At 46.6% G+C, this 24,637-nt stretch overlaps 1 protein-coding gene across 18 annotated transcripts in view; it reads left to right on the plus strand.

Annotated features, from left to right (window-relative positions):
• LOC129009980 (voltage-dependent L-type calcium channel subunit alpha-1C) overlaps positions 1 to 24,637 on the plus strand; it is a 716,779-nt gene that overhangs the window by 337,093 nt on the left and 355,049 nt on the right. The window lies entirely within an intron of this gene.

A 24,637-nucleotide genomic window follows, 5' to 3' on the forward strand; every position in this document is an offset into this window, starting at 1 on the left:
AGTTACCTTTCTATTAGCCTGCAAAGAACCTTTATTTTGAGCGACATGAGAGAAAAGGACGCATCCTCCTGTCTCCCGGGTCACACTTTCCCCCAACCCCTTCTATAGCTCATATAATTTTCACAAAGTGCCTTATTTGAACTTCAAATCTTCAAGGCCAGATGAGCACCACAGACGTGGCCTCTTCTTGTTTATCCAGAGGGTTTGGGGAAGCACAGCTCCCTGACATTCATTGATGGATATCATCTGCAACCGTCTGCTTTCCTTTTGTGCCAATAATCTGGGAACGAGAGAGAGATGAGTGTTTGCTTGAGATTGAATTTATGACAACACGGAACCAGCCTCCGTCAGCTAGACTGATGAATGCCTGGGTGAACATGCCACAGTTTGTGTTTTTTCCCCTTCTAGTCACCACCTTTCTTGATTAGGAAGCTGTGTTGTCAGTGTGCTGACTTATTAGGGAGAAGAATGGGCTCTAGCAGGCCTTTAACCATCACAGTTCTCATTCAGGAAAGAAACGAAGGCAGGTGTTGTACGCCCTGTGCCTCCCACAGAGTCCCGCAAGCTGTGGGTGTCCTCAAACCATCCATCCATCCTCCCTTGAAGGGCTTGGGGAAAGGGGTGTGAAAGGGAAGAAAAAAAATCTATGAATTGTACACACATTAAGTTCTAGGCATTATTTTAGGCGCGTGCATACAATTTCCTGAGCAAATGAATGAATGAATGATTAGTTTTAAAATACAATTAAGAGCTTTGCTGGCTTCCCCAGAACAGAAATTTTCTGAGATTTTTCCTAGATCACTTTTAGCAGTAAGAGTGCCCTAAGAATAATGGCTTTTTGGTCAAAGTCTCTTAATGTCACTGAAGCTTGAGAACATGTTCTCATCGGGCAAGAGAACAACAACAGAAAGATCTCCAGTTCCTTGTGTATAAAGGTGCTCCTGACTTCTTTGGCCTCAACTCTAAGGGTAAGAATAACCATAAGTTATTGCCAGAGGGCAGCACCTTCATGGACGGAGAGCAGGTGTTTGAGGGTCCCATGCTCCACCCAGGAAGCTGCTGTCTCCACTAAGAGAATGGGCTCTGGCCTGTTCAGTTTCTACCAATGTGGGGCAGACCCCCAAAGCTGAACGTAGATGGAGACACAGCAGGGCAGAACAGTTAAAAATTTAATTCCACCTTTGCCATCTCTTATCTGTATGGTCTTGAGAAAGTGCCTGTGTTTCTGTGAGCCCTTGGTTGCCGCATCTGTAAAGTGGGGAGAATCATACCTACCTTATTGGGTTGTTATGAGGATTAAATCAGTCAGTGTACGTAATGTACAGGGCATGTGGTAGACGTTCAAGAGTGTAGGCTTTTTGTCATTGGAGAAAACATTTGTCAGGTACCTACTGTATGCAGACAGAGGCCAGACACACCTTCAGGTACCTGCTTCATGCACAGCTGAAGCTGACACATAGTGCTCAGTTAGGGGCAGTCATTACTTGAGACTTTGCTTTAGCTGACAAGGAAAGCCCTTGGTCATCCTGTATACCGTGCCAGGCTTGGGCTCATGAATAGGTGGAGTAGCATGTATATGGCCACTGAGTTTCAGTGGAGACCCCAATGGCCAAAAAGAGAAATCCCACCTTTCTTGTTGATGCCCAAACACCATGAACTCATTAGTTCACCAACAGAAAACTCCCAAGTATCTGCCGCAGTTGGGGGCTTGCGCTGGCAGCCGGCGTGACTATGCGGGTGTGTGCTATGAAGAGCTGATTTGCAGTGGAGACCCATGTGCACAGGCACAAAAAGATGGCCAGGGCCCTCGGGGAGAATGCGGACACTACCAGCTGACTGCTGATGTGACTTGGACTGAATGAGAATACTCATGCCAAGCACCCAGCATAGTGCCTGAAACATAAAAGGAAATCATTACCTCAGACCTACTAGGATTTTCTTATTAAACAAAACAAAATAGCAGAAAACAAGTGGTGGCATGGATGTGGACAGATTGGAACCATTGGGCATTGCTAGTGGGAATATAAAATTGTATCATTTAGAAAAATGGTGTGGTATTCCTTAAAAAATTACAAATATAATTCTCATACCATCTAACAATTCCACTTTTGGGTATGCACCCTAAAGAATTGAAAGCAGGGCCTCAAAGATATATTTGCACACCCATATTCACAGTAGCATCACTCACAAAAGCCAAAAGGTGAGAGCAACCCAAGTGTCCTTTGACAGATTAATGGATAAGCAAAATGTGAAATATGATCACAAGCTTTCAAAAGGAATGAAATTCTGATCCATGCTGCAACATGGATGAACCTCGAGGACATTACGCTAAGAGAAATTAGCCAGTCACAAAAGACAAATTCTGCATGATTCTATTTGTATGAAGTGCCTAGAGTAGTGGAATTTATAGAGATGGGAAGCAGGACGATGGTTTTCAGGGGATGAAGGGAGTGGGGAATGGGGAGCTATTGAAGGAGTACAGAGTTTCAGTTTTGCAAGATGAAAAGCCTTCTGGAGATCGGTTGCAGAGCAATTTGAGTGTATATAACACTCCTGAATCACGTACTTAAACATGGTTAAGATGGCAAATTTTATATGTATTTTCCCAAAATTTTTAAAAATAATTAAAAATTTAAAAACACAAAAGGAACTCAAATAAATATTTGCTGTATCTGAATCCAGATGAACAGAAGAAATCCCTCCAAGCACTGTGGCCCTGCACAGGCCAGAGGCTCTGGTGGCGATTGGATGTGGGAACACGGTCTGGGTGGAGAGGAGATTTCAGGAGAGAAGAGGAAATGGCGCCATCCCCTTCATTTCATAATCACACTGAAAGCAGCCCTGGGAGAGGTGAGGATGCAGTGACTTAATCTCATCCTAAGGAATAAATAACTGGCAACACATTTTAATTAGCGGAGAAGCTCCGGGAGCCCGGCCTGAGGAAGTGCGCCTTCTGCGGGTGCTCAGAGGGAGACGGGGAGAGCGGGGGCGAGCTGAGGGTCCGGGACGTTTGAAGGGTGGTGGGTAGGAATGGCGCTGCAGGTGGCTTGGTCTGACCGGCCCAGGGTTTGGAATAGACAGAGTTGTTCTCACTCGGTTGACCTAGTTGACCTTCCTCTCTGAGAAGAATTCACGAGGCATTTAAAGAATGATCTTTGTGCCCCTTGGCCTGGGCGCTGTCCTTCTGGGGCAGGAACTCACAGGATGAGGAAGATTTTGTTGGAGCTGTGGAGTGTAATTACAGGCCTGACAGGTGGCAAGTCAGAAGGAACATCTTACTCTGCAGCCGCTGAAACAATGATTTTAAGCAAGGCGACAGCGGAGAATTCTCCCTATTGTGCAAGGCAACCCTGTTGAGCCACAAGCCAGCACCACATCCCCAGTAAAATCAATCCCAGTGGTGGAAGGAGGCCTCCATCCGTTGGACCAGGCACCCAGCCCACATTGCTCAAGAGCTGTCTCTGGGCCTGGTATATGCTGCGCCCTGTGCTACGCTTTGTAAGCATATGGCTCCTGTCCTTAAGGGGTGCAGAGTCTGGAGAAGGCTCTGCTAAGGGTCCCAGAAATCAGAGGAGTCAGGCTGGGTGCTGATTCCCAGCTTGGAGGAGTTTACAGATTGCCAGACAGGCAGGTGCCACACGGCACCTAGAATAGTGTTGGACATGGACTATGTACCAAAGAAAGAGAATGGAGGGAGAGAGGGAAGGAGGGAGATGGCACGGGGATGGAGGATGGGAAATAGGGCAGGGGGACAGAAGGAGGGGGACAGGGAGTGCGGGGCTAGAGGAGCAGGCAGAGAGGCACAGAAGGAGGGAGGGAGGTGGATGGAGAGGGATGGATAGAAGAGAATGGAGAGAGAGAAGGAGAGGGAGGAGAGCAGGGAAGGAAGGAAGGAAGGCAGGGAGGGAGGCCTACTCCTCTAAGTCCTCAGGAAAAGGACTGAGAAGCTCAGAGTTGAGCTCCTTTTCTGACAATAGTGGTGTTTCTGAGGACCCATCTTTAGTCTCCAGAGTGGGGCTTGTGAGTCTCTCACCCCAGCTGTTTCCTGGGGCTGTGAAGTTCATCGGCTCCTTTTCCTACCCCATCACCTACCTGTCACCTGTCCTGGGCAGGCAGGGGTCCCCACATATCACTGCACCCTCATGGGCTCCCCTGCCCTGTCCTGGCAGTGTACATGATGAGCAGCTTACATGATGTGTAGTGTACATGGGGGCAGTGTGCATGAGGGCGGCGTTCATGGTGGGCGACATATATGGGGGCAGTGTGCTTGGTAGGCAGTGTACCTGATGGGTGGTGTACATGGGCAGCGTACATGATGGCCAGCGTACACAATGAGCAGCCACCGTGCATCAGGAGGAAGAGACCTCGCTCCCACGCCACAGCCCCAGGCCCCAGGCCCCAGGCCCCTGACACCCTGGCTCTGGACCCCCAGCAGCCAGCGGGTGGGTTGGATTCCAGGGTCTCCACTCAGGGGCATTGCCGGGTGAGCCTGAGATAAGGGTGTAGCTCTGCTCATTTCTGGAGGTCTCCACACACCCTCCAGGCAGACCTCATCTTCTTCAGACATTTCTTTTACTCTTTGGCTTGCTCTTGCTGTGTATTAAATTTGATCTGGGGTGTCTGCAAATGTTGGCGCTCACGGGGGGTGTGCTGGGCCAGGAGAGGCTAAGCATTCCTCAAGAAGGGAGACAGCAGAGCACTAGATGGGAAGGGGCTGGACCCTGAGAGAGCCTGCCAGGTATCCCCTTCTAGCAGGAGGGGCCCCCAGACATTTCACTTCATTCCTTAAGCATGAGTCATGTTCACATTTCAAGGAAAATGCACATCCTTCCCAGAGCTGAGGAAGCCCCATGAGCTATTCTGGTCCTGACACCAGCTCCCACCCTTTAAAGCTCCTGTCCCTGGGGATTTTGCTGCAGGATGGTCTCTGAACTCTGCAGTCAAGTATTTCCCTTCCCTTCTTAGCCACCTCCCTGGCCTCTTCTCCAGCCCCAGGGATTCAGGCCACTGGGTGTGTCCCCTGCCTGAGGATAAGCCACAGTGTTACTGACCTGGGCCCCTGACTCCAAATTGAGCAGTAGATTGGGTTTCCAGTGGTTGGTCAGGGCCTGCATGAAAATCTTGGACTTCAGGTCCTGTGGGATCCAGCTTCCCTCATCCTAACTCCCTCCTTTGACTTTATTCCAGGCTGACTGAGCAGCCTGCGGTTCCACCCTCTATAGCTGCCTCTTGGCCTTGCTTTTAATTCCCATGTATCTGTTGAATATGTATGGATATTTTAGCAAAAATAAAAAGTAAGCAGAACCCAAATACGAACACGTCCTAGTCCATCAGCTGGCAGCGTATGTGCTCTCAGTCTGAGAAATATACACAAGTCATTAAATAGCAATTATTGTAATCAGCAGAATGTACACGTGATTAATCCTCCATGTACCTTGCCTGTGGCATTAATGGATAACGTAAGGGGTTAGGAGTCAGCTTGTGGTATAGAGGAAGGAGAAGGGGAGGGCTGGTTTCCCTGGGGTTTCTTTTCTCTCTGGGGGTGCGTGGTTCTTTCTTTCTGTGTTACTCTGGACCCCCTCCGAGGCCACCTCTTCTCTCCTCCCTTTCTCTGTGACCCATCCCAAAACACGGCTTCCCTCAAGAAAAGCACTGTATTAAATCAGCAGCTTGGAGGTGTGCAGCCTCAGCCAGGCATTCAGGCCAAGGCAGCTAGGGGTAGGAGCAGGAGACAAAAAGGATGAGGTTCCTGGATGCTTGGAAACCCTCATTCCCTGCACCTATGGCTCGGGGACAGTCACAGGTCCTGGGTGACCTGCCAGACCAGCTAGAGCATCTACAACCCTGGGGGGCCCAGAGGAGGGGCTTCCATTGCCACACGGATGCTGCAGCAGCAGCTGTGTAAGGCTATGGATGGCTGAGGCTGCAGCCTATAATCATGTATTTACAGTTGCTGCATTATGGAAAATGAAAGGTGTGTGAGGCGCAGCCTCTTCCTTCAGCCAACAGAGGCTGTCTGCTTGGGCTCAGCTCAGTCAGCCAGTGTCATCTGCAGCTGGAACTACTTCAAATCCTCCTACCTGTCCAGGGGAGGGGCTTTTTCTGGCTTCCAAGGTGGTGTTGGGGGGGAAAGAGCAGGTGCCTATACTCACCTTGGCTCCTCCTTTGTCCCCTGGGTGGGATGGATTTGTTCTGCTTTCTGTCCACCTGTTAGGGCAACATAGTTTTGGAGTCCCATTATGAGCAAGGTGCATTAGCCTGGCTCAGTTCCTTATCTGTAAAATGGGCACTTGTACCCATCTCGTAGGGCTGATGGGATGATTGAATGCAATACTGCTTAGCCTTGTGTTTACATTAATTAGTTTATTAATTCTGGTGGTTTGATAAATATTGAGCACCTACAGTGTGTCAGGATGAATGATTCTAGGCTCTGGGGATAAAGCAGTGGCTAAGATACAGCTTGCATTTAGTGGCGTGTGTGAGCATGTGTGTGGGGAGAACAGACAACTAAGGAGGTAAACAAGTGAATAAACAAAGTAATTTCATATAGCACTAGGTGCCATGAAGAAGGTAAAGTCATATGGGCTGGGAGGTGAGGGCTCTGAGAAGGTGACATTTGAGCCGAGACTTGAATGAGGATGAAGTCCTAGCCATGTGCAGATCTGGAGGAGAAGTTGCTAGGCAGAGGGAACAGCTCGTGCAAAGTCCTTGGGGCAGGAATGAATGAAGTCTGATTATGTTATGATGGCAACTGGTTCCTTCCTCGAGCGAAAAGTATGCATCAAGTTTGCATTAAATCCCAAGGTGACCTGGTGGTATACATCAGAGAATCCTCCACCTGGGAGTGAAGGGCTGAGTTCTTGGGAGGTGTCCCAGATTAGCCTGATCTATCAGGACTAGACGCAGCTGCTGAAGCTCATTATTGTGTTCAATAGCCAAAACTAATTTATTTATAGGGCATTATTAAGAAATCGATTTAATTTGCACTTTGGGTCAATTGAGTTGCTTCACACTTGTGTGTGCACATTGTTTATCTTTACAAGTTATTTTCCATCACATGTGCCTGTGCGGGTGATGAACAAGGAGTGGTGCTTGAGAGCCTGGAAAGGCACATCTGCCTACAAGGTGAATCGGGCTGAATCACAGGGGCACCGGAGCCACCCCCAGATGAAGACATCTATTTTCAATGAATGTAGTAAAGCTTTTCCTAACTTCAGAAGCCAGCAGGCGGACTAAGGGCTGGGAGGGCCCGAGGGCCTGCCCAGCACATTGACTCTGGAGATTACGCATTATATATTCCTGCCACCGTGGGAGACTCCCAATGGCCGCCAGTGGTCATGATGCCCGGGCATGTGTGGAGCTGGACAGTCATGAATCACCTCCATCTGCATGATCTGCAGGCTCAGAACAGCCCGATGAGAAGGCAAGAGAGAAATCATCTTCTCCATTTTACAGATGAAAAATGAGGCTCTGAAACCTTAGTGGACTGTCCAGGCTAGAAATGGGACCCTCCCAAAGTCAGGTGTTCCTCCCCCTTGCCTCCCTCTCTCCCTTCCTTCTGCTCACCCCAAATGCTTTGTTGAGCCTCTTCTTACCATGCCATGTTGCACGGCAGTTATGCTGTGGCATTGCCACCTGCCAGCTTGCCCGGGCTCGAATTTCAGCTCTATCCCATAGCCTGTTGCACGAGCATCTGTCTCATGAGGTTACCTTGGAAGTTAAGTGGGTGAATACATGGCAAGTACTTAGAGCAGCGCTTGGTCCATAGCAAGTGCTCCACAAACATGAGCAGTTGCGTGATGAAGTGGCCCTCTGCCTGCCTGCTGCACCACGCTGTCCCGATGCTGTCTGTTCTGAAGGTCCTCACCACTCCCCCTAGCTGTGGTCCAGCCCTGGTCTCTGAAGTTCTTCTTTCTTGTCCTCTCCATTTACCTGCCTTTTCTCTGTGACGATCCACAAGCCCTATGCTCTTCCCCATCTTCTCCCTCCCCACCTTCCTCCTTCCTTCCCTGTTTCTCCTCTCTTCTTTGCACACACAGGAGACAGCCAGACACGGCTGCAGCTCTTTTTCAGCCGACCTTGCTTCCTCTATCTCAATCTGGTAATTCACAACCCTAAGGAAATTTGAAGTTCTGAAGATGTTCTTTAAGCTCACAATCCGAAAAATAATAATTTTTTAAAAAGTATTTCAGCAGCCTTCATTGGCCACAATGTTGAGGGGCTCTGCTCCCCCTGGAGAGGCCTCTCTAGCCTAGATATGCTGGGGTTCACTGCCTGCAGCTGCACCTTGGCAAAGACCGAGGGAGGAAGTTGGGCCTTCTGTTTGTGGAATAGGAAAATAGTGGCAGAATCTGAGAGGATGGTGAGTGTCGCCATCAGAACAGGATTAGAGTAGACCCACATAGGAGGCAGGATCTTCAGCTGGCACCGCCACACCTACCCCTCACCACCCTGTCCTTCCCTGCAGTGCCCACACACTGAGCTTGCTGCCCTGGACTTGTCCCCTGCAACCCTCGAAAAACCAGACCTGAGGCAGCTTCCATCCCTGCCCAGTGACAGCTCATCCCACAGTTTATCTTCTGTGAGCTCATGCTTCCTGTTCCTAGGTTGTAGCCCAGCACATGACCAGGAGATTTGGGGAAATGGTGCATTAACTTCAGGATGGGTCTAATGGAGGCTGCGTAGGGCATTGTGGGAGTCCGTGCAGCGAGGAGCTTTGGTAGATCTCTGGGGGAGGGGGTTGGGGCAGGGACCTCTGTCTCTGTCTGGGATCAGAACCTCCCCCTTGTTCCCAGCAGAGCCTAGACGGATGGGGGCGTACAGTGGGGTAGTGGTGGTGACTGAAGGGCATGGAGAAGTTGAAATCCAAGACCTTCCGTTCCAGTTCTCCATCGCAGGAGCCGGGTGCGTTTATCTGGTGAGTCTGGCTTATGTAGTCAGTCTGGACATTTCCATTTGAGAACAAGCCAGTTGGCTCTATATATAACCCAAATGTCCAGAGAATTGTCAATCCTTCCCTTCAAGTCTAAAAATAGGAGTGCAAGTCCCAGTTCTGATGCTTAAAGATGACTCACTGTAGCCACTCTAGCCTCAGTTTCCCTCAAAAGCCTGAGGGATGGGGCTAACACCTCAGGGCTTCCATGGGCCTGGCACAAAATGTGAAACCACCTCACGGGGCCACAGACACTTAGAGGGGCCTGAAAAGTGTTCATTTCTCGATTCATTTTGCTTGGGGAGATTTTGGATTTTTTGTGATCTCATTTCTCTGGACCAAGAAGGGACAAGTCGCGCCCTTGCTGCCTGAATCTCCACCTGATGGCACCTGAGCTTGTGCCCAGATGACACGCTGGAGTTGTCCTGTTTTTGCCCAAGACCATTGCACACGTGCCTGAGGAACACACAGCAGCCCTGGGTCCCGAGCTTGCACTCGGAGCTGCCCGGGCCCCGCCTCCCCAGGAGAAAAGGCTCCCTGAGCTGCACCTGCTGGAGCAGGCATGCTGCCAGGACCCTGATGTTTCAGCTGCTTCTCTGCTCTGTGATTCTGTCTGAAGTAGGAAATAGGGCAGGCTTGCTGGTAGACTGCAGAGGTCATTAAAAATATGCAAAGGAAATAAACAGGCCTCCATCAATCACCTCCTTGGCGGGCTTGCTTGGAAGGGTGGCTGGGGAAGGGCATGCTAGGTCTGGGGCACAGAGCTGGGCCTCTCAGGGGGTTTGCTGTCTGTCTTGCTCGCCATATGATGAACCCTGTCAGGAAAATGCCACGGAGTACCTACTATGTGCCAGGGACTGTGCCGGATGGCTTTTTGTAAGCTATTTAATCGTTACTGTGGCCTGGTGAGGAGTGAATTACTGTCTCATTTCCACAGATGAGAACACTGAGGCTCAGAGAGGTTAAATGACTGACAGAAGAGGTTAAATCACACAGGTTTAGACCCACCTCTGGTTTCAAAGCTCTGCCTGGACCTGGGCTCTCTTTCCCAAGGTCTGTGCCAGCCGAGAGCCCTCCGCAGTCCTGTAAAGCGGATAAGTGTGCCGCCCTACCCTGGCTCCCATCTCCTGTGCTCTGTGTGTCACCTGCTGTCTGGAGGCACCCACCCTCACTACAGCCCCTCCTGGGCAACCTCTGCCCACCATCCATACTATCTGGTCTCTAGACCCATTTCCTCTGAGCTGCTCTCACATTGGAAAATTATCCAAGAAACTCTCTGATACAGTGAGAATACCTGGTCAGGAAACAGTAGATTAGTTTACCAAGGGAGCACCTTGTTTTAACAGAGGCAACATGTGTTTTAACAGAGGACTCCTGGAACCAATCCTAAGAAGTAAATGTCTAATAGTTGAAATTTGTTCTTTTTGGGTACATGGTATATGGTTTATTGGAAGGAATATCGGCTGTAGAGTTACATATCAAATCCCAACCCTCACTTACTCGTTGTGTGAACTTGGACAAATTATGCAAACTCTCTGAGCTCCCACTGTGCCATTTGTGATACAGGGATAAGTGAAGTTATGCACACAAAGTGCACAGCACAGAGCCTGGCATTCAGCAGGACCATCAATAAATATTAGTTTCTTTCCTTTCCCTTTGAGGGCAAACAGGTTTTTCCTACTTTCCTTCAAGTCATGTAATAGCTGCCAACTCCACTTATGCATCAGCCCAGCCCTGGCCATGTAGACAAGGTGGTGTTGTTCTGTACCTTTCATGAAGGGACACTCAGGCCACGAGCTCTGTGGACGGCAGGAAGTTTTCTCTAGGCCAGGCAGGAAGAGGGGGACTGAAATAGGACTTCCTTCAGACATTGCCACCAGCCGCTACTGTGTGTGCCAGCTCAACTGGCTTTTCCCAAGGGGCCCTTCATCCCACTCACAGCAAACATCAGCCTGGCCAGCCCCCTGAGGACTGCTGTGAGGAAGGGCACACAAGGGCCTGCAGAAACTCAGGGGGCAGCAGGGGGAGGCAGGACTCACCCACATTTCAGGGGGAGCGTTTTTGTTCTTCATCATCCATTTTTTCAGAAGGGCTTTTGAGGGGTGGACTAAAGGAGGCAGGGAGAGAAAAAGGAGGATGACGAGGGAGGAGAGAGAGTGCAGAGAAATGGTGCATAAAGAGGGCAGATAGGAGGATAAAGGTGGACGGTGTGAGCTGGCCTTCCTTCAGAGGGAACGGAAGAGGATCTCATGTTCTTTAACCGTCAGCTGGGAATCTTGTTAAAACTGCACATTTTGAAAACTTAATGCAAATCCTAGAACTTTGATTAAATAAGTCTAAACTAGGGCCCTAGGAATATGCATTTTAACCAGCTCTTCTAGCAATTTGGATGTAGATATTCGGAGACCACACTTTGAGAAGTACAGAACCTTCAGCTGGGCCCTGGAATGGAGATTCTCAAAAGTCCCAGGCTCCTTTCCCTGGTAAAAGCAGGTTCTTCATCTCATTAGAGGGGCTGCCACTGCCCTTGGACTACAGGAGCTATTTTCCAGGAATGTAATCAGGCTTGACCCCTGCCTCCTAGCTCTCCCCATGCTGTGTCTCCTAGTAAATACCTGCCTGCAACTCTCAGCATTGTTTTTGGCCTTGAGGGCCCAGCCTGTATTTCACCCTGTTCTCAAGGCCTGGCTGCATTGATCAGCCCACTGGATTTACTGCCTGAAACAAAGCTTAGTGTGGTACTTCATCGATCTCTTCTCATTTCATGTCACTCAAAATGGCTCCTGCTGGAAGGTACCTGAGAGACAATCTGCCTCAGTTGTCCTTAACCAGGCTATGCATCAACAACTGCTTGTGAAGCTTTTTAAAAATAGGCAGGGCCAAACTCCAGGAGGCTGATTTGGTGAACATTCTCTTTACAGTGCCATGGCAGATATATTAGTTACCCTCTAGTATTCATTCTTGCCTCCTTCTTCCTCTGCTGGGAATGTGGATGTGATGGCTGCGGCTTTAGTTGCCATCTTGGACCACGAGTAGGAGATGATCAGCTAGGAAGCTGGAAGCATCTGGTGTCCACAGACTGGGTGGAGTAGACTGTTCACCTCCGGAGTTTTACATAAGAGAGAAGAAATGAACTTCTATGTTGTTTAACAGAAAAAAGGAAGCCCAGACCTGCTCCTCGAGATTGAGGTCCTGGATGCTGAATTCCTGTTCCTCTCAATTTTCCACTAGCTTTGTAAGTTATTTGCAGGTAACTGCTGTACGTATACTTCCTTTGCAGATCTTATGAAATGAAACACACTGCCAGGCATCTACAGTTAAACAACAAACACTTAGCTGACTGAGCAAGTGGTTGATTAGGTTGCCTGTCCTCCCCTTTCTACTCAAAGAGAATGGGGTTCATTGGTAGCGTCGGGAGTTCTGGGCTTCCTGATTCTGATTCTGATTTCGTCCTGTGTCTTGGCATTCACTGTGGTCCACTGTAGAATGACAGCCTTTAACCAGATGACCTCCACACTCCATCCATTTCTAACATTCTGACCTAATGGTAGTTCTGAGAGGTGTTTGTGTGGTGTGAGCAGGAACTCGGAATATGTGAATCTGGTTGGCTAAGCTTACCTTATGGTTGGTTGACAAATGACTAGGAAATGGATGGAGTTGGGGGTTCATGCAACAGTATAATTAGAAGGAAGATGGTGAACTTGGAAGGTTGCCTTGCCAAAAGCAAAATGAAAATTCAGTTACCTCATTATAGGTACTCATGAAGGAAGATGGTGTCTGAGGAAAAATCAGCATGACTAGACCTGGTGAGGTGAAATCACTGGGAGGTGAGGATGTATCTGAAAACTGGACCTCAGTGGAAAACCCTCAGATGGTTCCTCACCTTACTTCATCCTTCACCTATGGCCGGTTCTCCGGAATATCCAGTTCAAAAGATGAGATCATTTAATTACTCTGTAGGAGAACATATCTTCCAGATGCCCTAGATAGGGGGGCAGTTCTTTACAGAGGAAAATTTTCATAGAACTTCAGCCAAAAGAGTAGTTTCATTAGATCTGTCAAAGCAGCAAGGCTGCTGCCTCCTTTTCTTCCCGTGCACTGAGAGTAGAGAGGGTGCTGGCTGTAATATCTCTTGCCCCCCCAAATGATCTTTGAGCTTTGAAGGTTCACAGAAATTTCCCGGATGCCCCAGTTCTTTCTTCTTAGTACCTGGGCAGCAGAACCTCCCTGGGGATACTCAGCTCCCTTTATTAGAGAGCTTCTGCCCAGTGAGGCTTTGTGCCCAGGTTTAACATAAGTTCCTAGGATGCTGTGATAGCAGTGAAGTCACTAGGATTCTAGCATTTTTGCCCCCTTCTTTTATTTTAATTTGTCCAAAGGTGTGACTTAGTTCTGACCCCAGAGTGAGTGTTAGAATGAGCTGAAGCGATGGATGGATTAGTCAAGTTTAGCTCCAAATGCAGCCCTGATTGTCTGCTTTTGTTCATTCTCCCTAGGAAAGGCATTAAGAACCCCAAAAGTGAACATTAGTGAATTATCACTCTTCATACCAACTGGAGCAGCTTCAGTATGGAAAACATAGGTGGGCATGGGCTTGATAGATGAGTTTTATGGAAGCTGGGAACTGAATCAATGAATGCCACTTGGTCTGTTCTTGGGCCATTTATTTGCCATCTTGGTGCAATTAGACAAGGATGTCTAGATGGGGGCTTTTACTGTGTCAGCTCCAATTAGCAAGTCATCTTTAGTTGTTGCTAATGCATCTTCTTCATTGTGCCATTGATCAACTGCAGCATTCACTGTGACAGTGTGAGTAGACAAGGCCACTCAAGGCAGCCTTCACAGAATGACTAAGGAGCAATGTGGTGTCTCATCTGGGACCAAGGGGAATTTGTCTGCGTAATAATCAGGTGAAATTAAGTACTGCTTGTTGTCACCCTTGTTCTATTTTTACCTCTCAGATTGATTTTTTTCAGGATCAATGACAGTATGGGCATTAACAAAATTTGCTGTGGATGCCTCCTAGTTTTGTGATAGATAACTAAAGATAGCGCCCTGACTGGCAATGTTGGTGTACAATGGCTTCCTGGTCCCGTTGGCCACCTACTGAGTCTACAAACACCACAGATCGACGCTGCTGGTCTAATGACTGCATTTCAGCCTCCACCCATTTTCTCTACCAGTATCATGTTCTTTTCCTGTATGTAACTTTGGAATGGTTCTGATTAGTGGAATAACAGCATCAACAGTTTCTACCGTTATTACAATTTTTCAAACACATAGAACTCTGTAATGCATTAGCCAGAATTAGGTGCTCTGTCTTGACATTATCTAGCTGTTTGCCGTACTCAAGCCCAAGTGTGGAAACTTGCTCATGAGGAAGAGTCCCTTCACCTGCAGTGTCAGTGCACCACCGGCCAATGCAGTGAGGGCCGGTGCCTGTCCCCGTCAATGAACATCATGCCTTTATGCCTCTTGTCAAGCAAGTGCATCCTATTCTGCACATGCCACATGCTCTATCCCGACTTGTCACTTTAGACTTTTCCAGTCTACCCCCCCAAAATAATAATAATTCTTGATTTTAGCATTTTGGCAAAAGGAAACCGTTTTTGCTGCTGTAGATGTTGTGTGGTTGTGTGATTGTGGGGACATGGTGAAGAGTCCAGTGTGCACTTTATGGAGTTCACATTAAAGGAGAATAAAATAGGAAAAGGGGAATGACCTAAGACAAAAATCGAGCAGCAGTTGGGCGGCTGTGACTTCACTCTTAGTCCTTGTAGTGAATTAACTCCCCTAGGAAAGGGCCGTGCTGCAGAATGGCAGCCACTTCTTGTGAAGGCCACGACAGCTGGATTTTGCTCCAGGAGGATTAGAGGTTTGTTGCTGGGGCAGTTGAGCCCCAGATGGAATAACGTTAGTTGGTTTACATTTAGGGGCTGTGTTGTTTGAAAATACATATCTTTAAACACTGGAAACCCACTCAGTGTGGTGAAGAAGGGCCACAGGAACTAAGAAAGACAAGCTGAACAGCTGTCAGGGTCTCCCCACTCACATGGGGTGGACATATGCTGAGAGAAGGGTGGATGGTACCACACATCCTGTTTGAATTGCATCCTCCCTCCCTCTCACCTTCCCTCCATCTCCTTATCTCATAGAGGAATTTGCCTACGTCAGTCAATGCCATGGGGCTTGACCTGAGCATGAGATGCCGGGGAAGACCTGCCTTCTTGTAGGAAATGTATCAGTGTGGGAGGGCTTGGGTGCGTGAGCTTGGAGGATCACCTCATATTGCTAAGCCTCAGTTTCCCATCTGAGAAATAAACAAGTTAACATTAAAAACAACAAGATAATTTGAAAAAGAATAATAACTAAGATTTATTGAGTTCCTCCATGTGCTAAGCACTATTTTAAGCATTTAAGTGTTTTGACTCCTTTAATACTCATGATATCCTACAAGGTAGATGCACTGATTAGCCCCATTTTACAGGTAGGAAAGCTGGCGGCTTGATTTGAATCCAGGCAGCCTGGCTTCAGTCCAGAGGCCAAGTGCTTAGCCAGGATGCTATTTCTCCAATGTTCTAAATTATGTGGGACTAGGAGAGAAAAACAGTTTTACCCTGCAACCTTTATAAAGCCCACTTGGCCAGATGGAGATACAAAAAGCAATTTCTAAAAACAACAATGATAAATCAGTGATGAAGGGAAGGATTATATAATAAATGGTGCTAGGACAATTGGTTAGCTGCTTGGAAAAAATATCAAAGCAATTTGGATCCTCATCTTATACAGTTTGCCACAATATATTCCAAGTTGATTAAATAGACTAATGGAAAAAGAAGAAGAAAATAGAAGCGAGTATCAAATCTCTGACTGGGGGAGGACTTTAATAACTCAAAACAGTGAAATAAATTACAAAAATTGGGGATAGTTCCAACTTTAAAAAACTGGAAGTCTCTGCATCAGGAATAAAAGAGCAAACAATAAATTTGGGTAAGTACTTACCACGAATGTAATATTTTTCCTTAATATCCGTATTTAAATATGTATCTAAAGAAATGTGAAGAATCTGATAGATAGGTGTGCAAAGGAGCCATATGATACCCTAATAACATTTGAAAGTGTTCAACCTCAGCAATAGTTACAAAAAATTCTAATTTAAAAAGAAATGTCATGTTAATATGATTATATTTGTGCATATATATCATATGTACATGTATGGATATACATATAATATGGATTATATACATACACACATACATACATGTCCTAACTGGAGAGCTGCTGAAAGGGCTTAGAAATAATGACATCCCTAGAGCAATATGTGAATCTAGCATCTAGATTTTGGTTTCTAATATTGTGCTTTACTGAAAGAAATCAAAGGCAAAGTTAGCACAAGAGAACTTCTTGCTACATCTGGTGCCAGAAAGTCATGCTCTCAGAAGGGTGAGGTCATGTCAAAGGGACACAGAAGTACCATCCAAGAGCTTCCTACTGCCTAAATCCCAGATAATTAGAGCATCAAAAGAGAGGAGACATTAACAGCTTAAATAAGAATCCATGAGTCTATACTGATATACGGAAGTTAGTGAATAAATGGGGCAGAATGAGGAAAACTTTTCCTTAGGATATAATGCCAACTAACGAATGTGGACACACCGCCCAATGTGATATCCCAAGACGGACCCAACGTCACTTCCGTGGTGTTCCTGCCCAAAATGCGTGATTCTGAGCTAATGAGGAGGAGATATTAGACAAACCCAAATTGAGGGACATGCTACAAATATCCTGGCTTGTTCTTTTTAAAAATGTCATGGTCATGGAAGACAGAAGGATGAAGAGAACTGTTTTAGATTAAAGGAACTAAAGAAATATGACAGCTAAGTGTAATGCATGACTTAGGTTGAATCCTGAACTCTCTTTTTTTAAAATTTTTTTTGGTATAAAGGGCATGGGGTGAAATTTAAGGCCTACAGATTAGTTACAGTACTGTGTCCATGTTAAATTTCTTATTTTGCTCATCATAGTATATGAAAATGTCTTTGTTTCTATAAAATATATGCTGAAGTATTTAGGCCTAAAGGGCATCCTGTTTGGAACTTAATCTCAGATGATTCCGAAAAAATATATGTGTGTTTATGTATGTGTATGTATGTTACATATGTATATTTCTGCCTACATACCTATCTGTTGAGGAATAATAAAGCAAATATGACAAAAATGTTAGCAATTGGACCATCTAGGGGAAGCATCTATGTGAGTGTCTTTCTCTGTTCTTGCAACTTTTCTCTAAGTTTGAAATTATTTCAAAATAAAAAGATAAAAAGAAAAAGGCAAGTGCCCTATTTTGCTTGTTGATGAATAAGGACAAGCCATTGAAGGAGAGGATGTGAGGGTGTAGCAGGAGCTCCTAAACCCTAGCCACAGGAAAGACTTGGCCAGACTTTTCTGGAATGTAACTTGGCAATTTGTATTAAGAATCTTAAAAATATCCATAACTTTTAGCCCCATTTCTGCTCAGATAAAATAAACAAAAATGCAAAGACTTATGCACAACTATCTTATGACAGTGTGTCTTCCAACAGTAAAATATTGGAGACAATTTAAATATTTAACAATGGGGGCCTGGTGTAGCCCTACCATGGAATAGGATGTGCCCATTAAATGATGTCTCTGAAGAGTTTTTAACAGCATGACAACATGCTTATCTTATAATGTCCTGTGAAATACGAGAATAAAATGTACGTGCAGTAGAATCTCAATTACATCCAAAATATGCATTATAAATCTGGAAGAAAGTAAGCCAAAATGTTAAGAGTATACTCAGTAGCATTTCTCCCTACTTTTTAATATTTTTTAAGTAATATCACATTTTTTATCATAAGGAAATAGCCTAAAGCCAGAAAACAACAAATAAAGTAGCAATGAAGTTCTGAGTCTTTCTGTGACTGTGTGACGACAGTGTCTGAACAGTTCTCCCTCTGGCAGCGACAAGCAGCCCCTTGGACACGTTCCAGTCCCAGTTCTTTAGAAAGTAGGGAAGACTCCGTGGGGGAAGAGGAGGGGTTGCTGACATCATGGTGACAACGTGGAGTGTGACACACCTACAGGTCATGATGGGCTGTGTGCTGGGCACTCCAGAATCTCATTTAATCTCCTAGTGGATAAGGAACACTAAGTATTGGAGAGACAGAATGATTTACCCAAGGCCAGTGTGTAGTAAGAGGTGAGGCTGGAATTCCAAGTGAGATTGAGAGACTCCAACACCTGTGCTCTTAATTCCAGTCTTGCCTGGCCTCCTGGGTCATGCCCGTGGTGGGTGAGCTGGGGGCGCTGGCCCCCGTGTTGCCATCCTGACTAGTCAGCCTGTTTGCTTCCTCCTCTCTGTTGTGATTTCCTCAAGCTTGTTATTAAATAGCAAGCATCCTTCCTTCGTTTTCTCCTGGAATTCTCATCCCACAGGGGCCTAAGGGGAAGACAAACTGTATGCCTGTGCATAAGAAGCATGACCGCGCCATCCAGCCTCCTTCCAATGGTGATGCACCAAGCCTTCCAGCAGCAGTGGATGCAGCCTTGTTAGGGTGATTCTGACCCCTTGTTCTCCATCACCTCACAAGGTGTAACGACAGGGGACAGCTGCAGGGAGAGATGGAGGTTGGCATTCAGAAGCCTTTCTGACAGCAAGAGTGAATCAACACAAAATGAATCACACAAAGACACCATTCACTGTCTCCCCAGAGAGCCTGGAGAAGAAATGCCTGCCATTTGTGTAGCTCTTTTTGATGTTCAAAGCTCTGTGGCACGCGGCCCTCATTAGGGTCTCACAAGAACTCCCTAAGAAAGACAAGACAGGAATTACTTCCCTTAGGAAAGGAAACTGAGGCTCAGGGAAATCAAGTTACTTGCCTCCTGTCATTGGTGACTAGGTCAGTCTTCTAACTTCCTCTTTATCCCTTCTTACTCCTTCTGCAAACAGTACAATGCTGGGCAGAGCGGAAGATCCCTTATTGTCTCACCCTGGGGCAAGGAGATGGGCTAGATCATTCCTAACGCTACTTCCTGCCTCAGAAGATGAATTTGCCTATAAGAGGTGGGCCCTCCATGCTTATAAATCCTTCTCCTTCAGGTTACCCCCACCTAGTGAAAAAGATTTACACAAGGCAGAAAGTGGGTGGAAGCCATTTGGCCACTCTTATGATGTCTTATTCTAGAGGAGGCCCCCTGAAGTGAAGGTGCCACAGCATTACTGCAGTTCAGCAGACATTTACCAGCACATGCCAGTCACTCTACTGGAACTGAGGAGAGAGAAAGCCAGGGAAAAGGTTGCCATGGGTTGAGTCAAAAGAACTCATTCTAGGCTCAAAAGGACAGGAGCGCTGGTTCATTAGGATGCTCAACTTCCATCTAGCAGACTGGGCACTTGTCCTAGAGAGGAATTGTGTTGTAGTGAGGCGAAGTGGGCTTGGATGTCAGGCAAGTCATGGTTCAGACATTGACTCCAGCCAGGCACGGTGGCTCACGCCTATAGTCCCAGTGACTCAGGATGCCAAGACAGTAGGCTGTCTTGAGGCCAGGACTCTGAGACCAGCCTGGACTACATAGTGAGGCCCCGTTGCTACAAAATAATATTTTTTTCAATGTTGACTTTACTTCTTAGCTATGTGACTTCCAGCAAATTATTTAACTTCATTGAAACTCAGTTTCTTCATCTATAAAATTAAGAGAATAAATAAACTGTCCCATTGTATAATGCAAGGATTAAATGAGGTGACAGCAACTAAAGGCCTGCCACCATCAACTCTCGACAATTTATTTCCCTCCTAAATTAGATAGAAATGTCACAGTTTGGGGTTTCCATTGTGTGTTCAAGAAAGATAAGACCAGAACGCCTTTCTTAAATGTCTAAGCTTCATTATCAGAGCCTCTTGCACATTCTCTTTAAGCTTTTCCCCCATAGACCTATCCAATGGCCCCAGGCTGAGGCACCCATTCTAGGGACTCCCACACCTGCTTCCAAGCTAGCAGTGGCCTCTCATGAGCCTCAACCCTATTCTGAAGATGCTCTGGGCTTGGAGGTCCTAGTATCTCAGCCACACATAATGCCATTTTACCTTGTCCCAGCTGGCCAAAGTGTGACTGTGATCCCCTGTCTTCCCCCTCACTCACCCGGCAGCCTCATCTTGGCTGCTGGCGATTTTAGGCTGGGTTCCACAAGTGGCCCCAGTGATTTACGATCCATAACTCAGTGGTCTGTGCCCCCATGCCTGCAGGCTCCCACCTTCCAGAAGTCATTGGAATTTAAAACACCATGAAAACAAACATCTGTGATTTATGATGTCAAGAGCCATTTCCTTCCTCTTGAGACAATCTCCAGGGTGATTTTCTTTAGGTCATCTGCTCTGTAGAGCATATTAGTTTAAAAAAAAAAAAAAAACCTTAAGCATAATGTAGAAAGATGTGCATGTATGGAAGACAGAATGGCAGCACCTCTTTCCACGGGTGGCAGCCATCAGACAGCACGACATGCACAGCGTGGCTCCCTCCTGTCCCGGGAAGGCAGGTCTGCTCTGTTCTCTTCTTTCACATGTGTCTACTCCCAGCTTTTCCAGGTGCTGGACAGGGCGAGCATCAGAAACACTGGGTGAGGGACCGGCCCTCCCTCTGAGTGCTTCCTCCCTGCACATCTGAGTCCCATCTGTAGACCCAGAGTGAGGACATCTGCCCAACCTCCCTGCAGGCTGTTGTGAGGTCAGCGGAGGCCCAGAAGCCATGGTGACTTCTATAGGAGAGACGCAGGATGAAGAAAGTTGTTGCGACTTTTGCCCAGAATTGTCAAGAATACTTGGCAGTGGTATAGATGTTTTTCCCAAAAAAAAGTAAGGCTGAAAAAAATCAAGGCTGATCCTAAGGCTGTTCAAGTACAAATAGTTTGCAAGTAATGGAAAAAGCTATAAAATTTTAATATAGGGGGACCTCAAAGCCTTGAAAGGAAATATAAAACAACTCCAAAAAAAAAAAAAAAAAAAAACCCTAAGCATCCTCTTTGTTCCTCAGTGACAATTTCCTTACTATTTTAAGCCACATTGATTCCCAAGAGAGAAACTGGCAAAGCATGGATGGAGAAGCTTCATTTCCCTACCACTGCTGTGAAAATACCCTATGCTAATTTAAGGATATAGAATTTTCTAATAAAAACAACCAGAGTGCCCTAGGCACAATTATTCCAACCCTATCTTTCTATTGTTTTGGTCCATCTACCTTGCCGATTTCCAAAGGAATTAGAGATGCCTTTATTACATTGAAGATAATATGAAAGAAGACAAGTATAGCCCCTCTTTGATTTTTATGTTACACATTGGGCAGTAGGTTTTTAAAGAGCCGTGTTTGACTCTGTCCTATTTTGGGGCCCAGGTACATGATTCCTATTTTTAGCAGCTCTCTGGTATTGTGAATCTGAGATTTCAACCACAAGTGAGTCAGAAGGTCTGGCTGCCCAGAGATATGTGACTCAGACAGGCAGGAATAGTCTGTTCACCAGGAGATGAGGGCTTAAAGGGGAGCTTTTGTGCTTAGTGAAACACGCAAATGAAAACAAACGTTTAAATAGGAACCTATTGCCCTTCCGGAAGGCTCTTTGCCTGTCCCTGAAAGTTCTCAGCTCACACCCAGGGAAGAGCTGGTGCTGCTAGCTGGGAAATGAGGCCAACGCCCTGGCTACTTCCTCCTCTTTAGGGGCCCTCTAAGGCATCTGGGAGGAGGTTTCTGGGTGGCTTCAGCCTTCAGAATTAACAGAACAGCCTCCTGATGGGCAGCAGTGGTGGGAGAAAGGAGCGAGTAGAGTGCCGTGTCGGGCAGGGTTGGGACACAGGACGAGATTCTACTCTTTTAGGAGTAAGACACCGCAAGAAAAGGTGGCTTCCTCTGGAAAGGTGGGAAGCAACAGGTTGGTGTTTTCTTGATTAGAAATGCTATGGAATTCATTCATCCGTTCACCATCCATCCATCCATCCAAACAACCAATGCATATGGGAAACTGGCTACGTCCTGGGTCCTTTGCTAGGTACTAGGGAACTGGTTTCCACCCTCGAGAAGCCCACAGGCTTGTGGGAGGAAGATAAGCAGGTAGAGAGGCAGCCTGGCTACAATGCCCTTCCAAGACCAAGGTTTTGGGATTCCAAGTTTCTGAGGTGTTCTGCATGGTCAGTAGTCCCTGAGAGGCCCTTCCCCTGTAGAACTGAGTGAGCACTCAGGATAAACCTGGGTAAACACAGACTAGCCAGGACCATTGTTTCTGGCCATATGAACACCCTCCTTTTCCTTTCCTCCAGACTTAGACCCCTTTTGGAGCCAAGCACCCCAAGACTGTAGGCCTTCTCTGGGCGTGAGCCTGAGGGTCACCGTGCTCACCAGCCCTCCAGCCTCGCCAGAGTGAAGATGCTTATCATGGAGGCTGGGATAGTTGTGTTTTTAGCTGGTGTTTAGATGTTCCAGTGTTCCATGAAAGCTCCTGAATCTCTTCCCTAAATAACAAAGTCCTGTTTGGTATTTGGTGAAATGTTTGGAGTGCCGTGTTCAACCAAGCTGAACTAAGCTGCTGACAAAATACTGTCTCAGCCCTTTAATAATAATAGCTAACATTTGTATAGCACTCTACGATTTAACAAAGCACTTTAAATGCACCCAGCCCCTTTGAGATGCGAGGGCAGGGTTATCATGTGCGTTTCACCCAGGAAAAGTGGGTTGCCCGGAGTTGCTGAGTAACACCCTCCAGGACCCACCACTGGGGAGGCCAGAAGCTGGCCCTCCTGAACCAGGCACTTTGCCCTTGGCCACCTTCTCTGAAGGCTGCGGTGACCACACCTCCTCCTCTGACTTCAGGTTTGGTCTTTGCGTCTGGTCTCAGCCCCCTGTAGTATCCCACAGGCAGCCCCCAGGCAAATCTCCTTAATTGTCCCCTTTCTCTGCTTCAGCACCTGGAATGACTCTTCCCAGGATTAAGTCCACACTTCCAGCCTGGAATCCCCTCTCTGCACAGCCTGGTCCTATCCCAGGACCCTACACTCCCCCTCAGTACCCCCAGCATGCCTTCCCTACAGCCAGGCTGGCCTTGGCAGGAGCATGCCATGCCAACTTTAGACCCCAGTGCTGGCTATATGGGAGGAGGAGAGGGCAACTCGTTTTTTAACTATTGTACCCTCCTTGATGTCTGGCAAGGGGCTAATTAGCAGCAAACCTCTTCTGAATCAGTAAGTCAGAGAATCTATAAATGAATAAAACAGACATCTGTGTAGGAATAATAGCATCCCCATGCAGTCCATAGCAAGAAGAGACCCCAGGGTGGGGCGCCTTGTGCACAAGGGTCTATCTGAAATAGATGCCAAGGCCAATGGACACATACCATCCACAGGTCCTGGCTGTGTGGCTCAGGATGCACTGGAGCCAAAAGAGGCTGCATGCCAGAAATGTCCCCCCACCCCCACCCCCATGAAGCTGGTACAGCTGGAACCATGGTCCCCCTCCCTCCAGTCAGTGACACTGACCACTGATGGCTCATGTCAGCTGTTCTTCTGGCAGATGCCATTCTTTTGCTCCCCAGAGACTGGGTGATGCCTGAGAGATAGGGTTAGGGTTGGCAAGGTTGGTGTGAAGTGGGTAACTTTGGAGCAGAGAGTGATCCGGTATGCCTGTACATCCAGGACACAGGGCCCAGGAAGCATGAGAATAGCAGGAGCCTTGGAGGACGTGCCCTTGGGGGTGGAGTAGGGCTCTTGAGGGCTTATCCTAGGCCCAAGGAAATGAAGGGAACTTCCTTCCTTCTTGTCCCTTTCCCCCAACACACCCCCAAGTTGAGCTAGCATACCGATCATGCTAAACAGGTTTAACAGGTTTTGTGGTCCAATCTGATTATCTTATTATGAGTTACAGATTGTTTTATGGGAAAAATGCTTCCCCCATATCAATAATAGCTTCTCTTTTAATTTAGAGAATAATTTCAAAATTATAATAACACAAGTACAGTCACGAATTGCTTAACAATGGGGATACATTCTAAGAAATGCGTTGTTAGGTGATTTCATCATATGTGAACATCATAGAGTGAATTTACACAAACCTGGATGGTTGAGCCTGCTGCTCACCTAGGCTATATGGCATAGCCCATCGTTCCTTGGCTTCCGTACAGCATGCTACTGTACTTCAGTACTGTAAGCAATTGTAATACAATGCTAAACATATCTAAACATAGAAAAGGTACAAAGTACAGTATAAAAGATTAAGAAAGTGGTTTGCCTGTGTAGGACATTTACCATGAACGGAGCTTCAGGACTGGGAGTTGCTCTGTGTGAGTCATGAGTGAGTGGACATGACTGCGCACTGCTGTGGACCTTATTAACAGCGGACAGTTAGGCTACACTAAATTTATAAAAAATATTTTTCTTCCTGCAATAATACATTAACCTTAGCTTGTTATAACTTTTTTGCTTTATAAACTTTAATTTTTAACTTGATGACTCTTATAATAACATGTAGCTTAAAACACAAACATACAGCTGTACAAAAATATTCTCTTTATGTCTTTTTTCTATGTGATGTATTCGATTAAAAACTATTATTTTATTTTTTGCTTTGTAAATTTGTTGTGAAGAAGTAAGACACGCACACATAGTAACCTAGACCTACGCAGGTCATCAAGATGTCATGAGGTGATAG

Source organism: Pongo pygmaeus, chromosome 10 (assembly GCF_028885625.2).
Source record: "Pongo pygmaeus isolate AG05252 chromosome 10, NHGRI_mPonPyg2-v2.0_pri, whole genome shotgun sequence".
Classification (NCBI taxonomy): Eukaryota; Metazoa; Chordata; class Mammalia; order Primates; family Hominidae; genus Pongo; species Pongo pygmaeus.